This window comes from Lithobates pipiens, unplaced genomic scaffold (assembly GCF_037356315.1).
Source record: "Lithobates pipiens isolate NorthernLeopardFrog02 unplaced genomic scaffold, aLitPip1_a1.2 Scaffold_8, whole genome shotgun sequence".
Taxonomy (NCBI): Eukaryota; Metazoa; Chordata; class Amphibia; order Anura; family Ranidae; genus Lithobates; species Lithobates pipiens.
Window position 1 is genome coordinate 133,470,862 of NW_027507903.1, and position 7,675 is coordinate 133,478,536.

Genomic DNA, 7,675 nt, shown 5'->3' on the forward strand with positions numbered 1-7,675 from the left:
ATTTTTCGTCCGGACTTCAATCCGTTGGAAAGATTTGAAACATGTTTTATTTCTAGGTCCGTTGCACTTTTGGGAAAAAAAGTCAGCTGGAGCCCATACACGATCATAATGTCCGACAGATTCATTCCGTCGGACCTAGTCTGTCGAAAAGTCCGGTTGAGTGTATACGGCATTAAAGAAAATCCAAAATTTTGGGTTGTCCACAGAAAATTAATAAAGAGGAAATCTTCCAATAGGAACACTAGTTCTGGTAACCTGGGAGTCCCCAAGGAATTCCCTTAATTTGCAGTGATTTCCTCTCACTTTCTGTTTAGCTATGGGACAGGAAGTGAAGGGAAATCTCTGGAATGGGACACAGATAGGGTTGCCACCTTTTCTTCAAGTCAAACCCGAACACTTTAGTGGCGCACAGCAATTTTTTTTTAATACATATATTTTGCTAATAAATAATATTTCTAATCATATGAAGTTATTAATGCCCCACTTTACATCAGAGTCCACAGAGTTCCCCTTCACTGTACATTTCACATCTGAACTTGCAGAGTTCCCTTTCACTGTAAGGGGGGACTCTGCAGACTCTGATATAAGGGAGAACTCTGGGGGCTCTAACATAAGGGATGCTCTGGAAACCCTGATTTAAGGGGGAACACTGAGAGTTCTGATGTACGGAGAGGAATCTGATGTAAGGGGGAACACTGTGGCTTCAGGTGTAAAGGGGAACTCTGATGTAAGGGGTGACCTGAGAACCCTGATTTACCTTAGTAGACTCACTCAGAGGCAAGAGAGAGAAGGGGGTAGACTTCAGTCACAGACAGGGATGGATGATGAGCTCACTCACCCCTTGGCAGTGAGCACCTCTCATCCAGATGTATCTGAGGCTGCTGGACTTCAAATTTCCGACCCCCACTTTCCTTTTCAGAGCCACAGCCCTGGGGATTGGAGTGTGGAAAGACACGGAGGAGTAGGGGTGAGAGGAAGAGGAGCAGATCGAGCCCTCTCTCCTTTCCCATATGTATGTGGGGGGGGATTGTAGTGCTGGCTTTGGGCAGCCTGAAAAAGGTTGTAACAGACACTCTAAGCTTAGACAACTGCAGTCAGCAATCCTGCTGGGAAGCCATAATCAAGTCTGAATAATGTGTCCGGGCTTCAGGCAGTCTGAAACCCCGACACATGATTCCAAACCCAAACTGTCCGGGTGAATCCTGGACAGGTGGCAACCCTAGACACAGATGGTGACAAAAAATATTGTAGGGATTATAACTTTCTCTTCCACTATACAAAAAAAAAAAAAAAAGTTTTGCCATTGTTCTATTTTAAAGAAAAAAAAAATGGTTTGGCTGCAATACTCACCTTCAATCCAGAGCTGTCCCCATAGTACTTCATTCTTACAAGAAAGTGACCTCAGTATTTTGAGTTAAAGATTGCCAACATCTTTCAGCCCGTGGCTGGACACAGGAGAGGCAGCACAGCAATTAACACACTTTTTTCACTCTGCTTACCTTGATTCCTTTTATCACCATGCCCTTTGTCAGCACATAAAATGATCGGCTCCTTAGACCATTTCTACATCTCATTCTGAATTCTGCTGCACAAAGGCTGAAAGTGGCTGCTTTTAATAAAAACACATTTAACAATGTATTAATGCAGTTACTTAATGTCTAGTTAGAGACACTGTTAGTCAGTGTGTTTGTGGTTGTTACTGTAAATGTGGGCCATGTTGGCCGTGTGAGGGACTCGGTGTTGTGTCGGGTCACTTTTCCACTCTATGTCTTGTATAAAATGAATAAAAAGAATTTTATGCAAAAAACAAAAAACAATGTAATAATGAACATTGAAATGAGCATTTATTTGTGTGTTCTATATCTAACTAGAGTTCAATCCTCATGCGCTTTCAGAAAATAAATTGTGGGAAATGCACTTAGTGTTTATGAGTTCTCCATAATATGTTAAATTAAAAAGAGAGGAGTTTTGTATCCTCTGCTTATCATTCTTTATGAATTATTAACTGCCTGGAGTTATCACTGTTAAATTGGAAAACAAAGCTAACAACATAGTGGCTAAGTGGTTATCACTCCCGCCTAGCAGCACTAGAATCTTTGGTTCGAATATAAACTGACAATACTTGCCTGGAATTTGCATGACGACCCCCCCGGTGCCTGCATAGGTTTCTTCCTGCACTCCAAAGGCATGCTGGTAAGTTAATTGGCTCCTGTCTAAATTGGCCCTATTATGTGTATGTATGAATGTATGTGAGTTAAGGACCCTAGACTGTAAGCTCCTTGAGGGCAAAGACTGATGTGAATGTACAATATATACACTATATTGCCAAAAGTATTGGGGCACCTGCCCTTACACGCACATTAAATTGAATGGCATCCCAGTTCGTTGGGTTCAATATTGAGTTGGTCCACCCTTTGCAACTATAACAGCTTCAACTCTCCTGGAAAGGATGTCCACAAGGTTTAGGAATTTGTCTATGGGAATGTTTGAGCACATTTAGTCAAGTTCCTCCACCCCAAACTTGCTCATCCATGACTTTATGGACCTTGCTTTGTCCACTGGTAGGCAGTCATGTTAAAACAGGAAGGGGGCATACTGTTCCCACAAAGTTGGGAGCATGACATTTTCCAAAATGTCTTGGTATGCTGATGTCTTAAGAGTTCCCTACACTGAACCTAAAGGGCCAAATCCAACTCCTGAAAAACAACCCCACACCATAATCCCCCTCCACCAATTTATTTGGACCAGTGCACAAAGCAAGGTCCATAAAGACATGGATGAGTGTGTTTTGGGTGGAGGAACTTGACTGGCCTGCGCAGTCCTGACCTCAACCCGATAGAACACCTTTGGGATGAATTAGAACGGAGACTACGTGCCAGACCTTCTCATCAACATCAATGCCTGACCTCACAAATGCACTTCTGGAAAAATGGTCAAACATTCCCATAGACACACTCCTAAACCTTGTGGACGACCTTCCCAGAAGAGTTGAAGCTGTTATAGCTGCAAAGGGTGGGCCAGCTCAATATTGAACCCTACGGACTAAGACTGGGATGCCATTAAAGTTTATGTGCATGTAAAGTCAAGTGTCTTAATACTTTTGCTAATATCGTGTATGTAAAGTGCTGCGTAGATTGACAAAGCTATAAAAGTACCTGTAATAAATAAATAAAAAATTATTTTTACTTTACCCTTTTTAAAACATCAAAACAAAAGTATGTCTCGCTTTTAAACCATAAATGAATGTGAGATTTTTCCTGAATCAATTTGTCCATGAAAAGTGAAAATGGCTCTGGTGTTTAACTAGTTAAGGATGTGAAACACAAGAGGTTTTAGGTGCTTTCAGAGAAAAATGTCTTGTGTAAGAGATTCATCTACTATATGTTCACAATAAACTGTGTACAGTAATAACAGCAGAACAATAGCTGTAGCCCACGCAGCCCTGGGGGTGGAAGGGGGGTGCATTAGGGGGGCTGTTGAGCAATTTAAGTAGAAAATATGTGTGCATGTGAAGATAACACAATATCATCACTGTATTATTAAGGATTGCAGAGGGTTGTGTTGACACTGACTTTGTACCCCTTGTGACATTTGCAATCAAGAAGTGCTGATGTCAGATGTACAGGAGGAAATTAGGATTCCTTGTTGTCGCTAGTCACAGATCCACTTTGCAGGCTGCGAAGTAAGGAGAATCTGTTTAACTGTTTTTGTAGGGAAGATTTATTGCCCTCAAAGCTTCCGGCGCTGACCATTCTGGTCAGTACTGATTCTGACCAGCACTGAAATTAACCCTCTATGCCCATTGCAGTCTTCCTTGGTCTCTAAAAATCCCAGTGCCAAAAACCGACAGCTGTTTTCTGTTTTTGTTTGTTCTTCTTCTTCAAAAAACTCAAATTTAATATTTTTTTTTTTTAACCATGCAGACACAGACATATTAACTACTTAAAGGGGTTGTAAAGGTTTGTTTTTTATTTTCTAAATAGGTTCCTTTAAGCTAGTGCATTGTTGGTTCACTTACCTTTTTCTTCGATTTCCCTTCTAAATGCTTTTTTTCTTAGTTTTTTTGTCTGAATTTCTCACTTCCTGTTCCTCCTCAGTGAGCTGTTCAGTAAGCTGTTCTGGCTGACTAAACACTGCTCGGATGATGGTGTGAAGTTTACTGAGGAGAAACAGGAAGTGAGAAATTCAGACAAAGAAAAAGCACATTTAGAAGGGAAATCGAAGGAAAAGGTAAGTGAACTAATAATGCACTAGCTTAACCACTTAACGACCGCCGCATGCCATTGTACATCATCACAATGGCATGTACAGGCACAAGCACGTACATGTACGTGCTTGCCTTCCAGCGGGTGGGGGGACCGATCGGACCCCCTCCCGCTGGATGCGGCGGTCCGTTTCGCTTCAGGAGCGATCCGGGATGAGGGGATGGCCGTTGGTTTCTGACCATCCCCTCTCGATCTCTCCTGGCGAATGAGAAGCTTCTTCCCACTGTGTATTGTATACACAGGCAGGGAGGAAGTGATGTCATTCTCCTCGGGGCAGTCTTATTGACCGGACTACGAGGAGAAGACTAAAAGTAAGTGTGCACCAACACTACACTGACATTTAGGCACACACAGGCACACAACCCCCCCCCCCCCCCGATCGCCCCCCGATCCCCCCACCCCCCCTCCCCCTCCCAGTCACAGTTTCACTGATTGCAGTGATCATTTCTTTTCTGATCACTGCATTCAGTGTCAGTTGTAAAAGTAAAAAGTGTCAGGGCAGTTAGTGTTAGGTCCAGGGTAGCCCCCTACCACCCCCCAATAAAGGTTTAACCCCCTGATTGCCCCTAGAGTTAACTCTTTCACCCCCTTTTGCCAGTGTCACTAAGCGATCATTTTTCTGATCGCTGCATTAGTGTCACTGGTGCCGCTAAGTAGCTAGTTATTTTTTTAGGTTCACCGCCAGGTTTTTATAGCGCTAGGTACCCCCATATACTACCCAATAATGGTTTTAACCCCCTGATTGCCCCTAGTTAACCCTTTCACCCCCTTTTGCCAGTGTCACTAAGCAATCATTTTTCTGATCGCTGCATTAGTGTCACTAGTGTCGCTAGGTAGCTAGTTATTTTTTTAGGTTCACCGCCAGGTTTTTATAGCGCTAGGTACCCCCATATACTACCCAATAATGGTTTTAACCCCCTGATTGCCCCTAGTTAACCCTTTCACCAGCGATCACCGTATAAGTGTCACTGGTGACGCTGGTTAGCCAGTTAGGTATTTAGGTTCCCCGTCAGGTTTTTATATAGCGCCAGGGACCCCCATATACTACCTAATAAAAATTTGAACCCCCTGATTGCCCCTAGTTAACCCTTTCACCAGTGATCACCGTATAAGTGTTACGGGTGATTCTGGTTAGTTAGTTTGCTTTTTATAGCATCAGGGCACCCACCATTTATTACTCAATAAAGGTTTAACCCCCGATCACCCGGCGGGTGATATCAATTAGGTTTTAGGGTCAGGGTCTGCGTCGCCCCAGGCAGTGCTAGGTTAGTGCCAGTACCGCTAACACCCACGCGCAAAGCATACACCTCCCGTAGTGGTATAGAATCTGAACAGATCAATATCTGATCTGATCAGATCTATACTAGCGTCCCCAGCAGTTTAGGGTTCCAAAAAAACGCATTGTTAGCAGGATCAGCCCAGATACCTGCTAGCACCTGCGTTTTGCCCCTCCGCTCAGCTCACCCAAGTGCAGTATCGATCAATCACTGTCACTTAAAAAACACTAAACACATAACTGCAGCGATCGCAGAGTCAGGCCTGATCCCTGCGATCGCTAACAGTTTTTTTTGGTAGCGTTTTATTTTTAAATCCGGAAGGCAGTGCTTGGTTTTCGGGGTCCCGTACGTGGCTAGGCTCCTAAAAAGTCCCCCACATGTGGTATCTCTGTACTCGAGAGAAGCAGCAGAATTTATTTTGGGTTGTAATTTGACTTATGCCCATAGCATGTGTGAGCAATATATCATTTAGTGACAACTTTGTGCAAAAAAAAATAAATTGTAAAATTCCTGCAACTTGTGGCAAAATATAAAATATTTCATGGACTCAACATGCCTCTCAGTAAATAGCTTGGGGTGTCTACTTTCCAAAATGGGGTCATTTGGGGGGGTTTTGTGCTATTTTGGCATTTTATGGCCTTCAAAACTGTGATAGGTAGTGAGGAGTGAAATAAAAAATTTGCACCCTTAGAAACCCTGAAGGCAGTGATTGGTTTTAGGGGTGCCGTACGCAGCTAGACTCCCAAAAAGTCCCACATATGTGGTATCCCCATACTCAGGAGAAGCAGCAGAATATATTTTTGGGTGCAATTCCACATATAACTATGGCATGTGTGAGCAATATATCATTTAGTGACAACTTTTTGTAAACTTTTTTTTTGTGTCATTATTCAATCACTTGGGACAAAAAAAAATATTCAATTGGCTCCACATTCCCCTCGGCAATTTCCTTGGGGTGTCTACTTTCCAAAATGGGGTCATTTAGGGGGGGTTTGTACTGCCCTGGCATTTTAGCACCTCAAGAAATGAGATAGGCAGTCATAAATTAAAAGCTGTGTAAATTCCAGAAAATGTACTCTAGTTTGTAGACGCTATAGCTTTTGCGCAAACCAATAAATATACGCTTATTTTACAACTTCTTTAACATGGCAACAATAAACCAAGCAAATGCTGAACCCTGTTATCTAATTCAAGATCCAAACTCTACATTCCAGTCCTTCAAAAATGTCTCACAAAAGACTGTGTATATCATCATAAGACTTTTTTTGAAATAGTAAACACAATTTAAATGTGAGCTCTTTATTTGTTTCTTACATTATTCTGTAATAGTTTATACCATTTTCAATATATAAAATGAAATGTGGAAAAAGTATTGTTCAAAAAAGTCATTTGTCATAGGATAAAAGTTGCCTGATGCCAACTGATGGCATGCTAGTTATGGATTGTTAACTCAACTGAATCAGATTTGGAACTGCTTTGTCTTCAGACAAAAAGAGGTAATGACAAATAATATTCTTTATTTAGCCTTATGGGTTACAGAGTACTTGAGTGTAATTATTATCCCCTGTTGCTTCCACACAGTTTGCATCTAGGTTACGTTATCTCTTTTCTTGTGGCTGCTGCAATCTGTTATCTAGGATTTTTTCTATGAATACAACTTTACTCCTGGGGAATCATCTCTTTGATAATCCTGAAATTTATCATACGTTCTCCTAATCCATAAAGATTGCTTAGAAGATGATTTGGACGGAAGGAATCGTACTTCAGTAAAGTATTACATGCAAACAGACCGAGATAAACTGCACTGCACATTATTTCACTTTCTTTAATCCACGAGTGATAAACGATCATCACAAACATTGAGTAAACCTGCAGCAAGTAGACCTGATGTATAAAACTGATTTATGTATGAAAACCTAAACCCAAGCAATTTCATCAAGTGTTTGGAGTATATTCAACTAGAAATATGCATATGTGTATATATATATATATATATATATATATATATATATATATATATATATATATATATATACAGAGCTTTTTTTCTCAGGAAATAGGTGGAGGAACTCCCCCTTCTGAGTCATTCCTCCTTGTCTGCCCCCTACCCACCTCTGAGTGCCATCCCTTGGT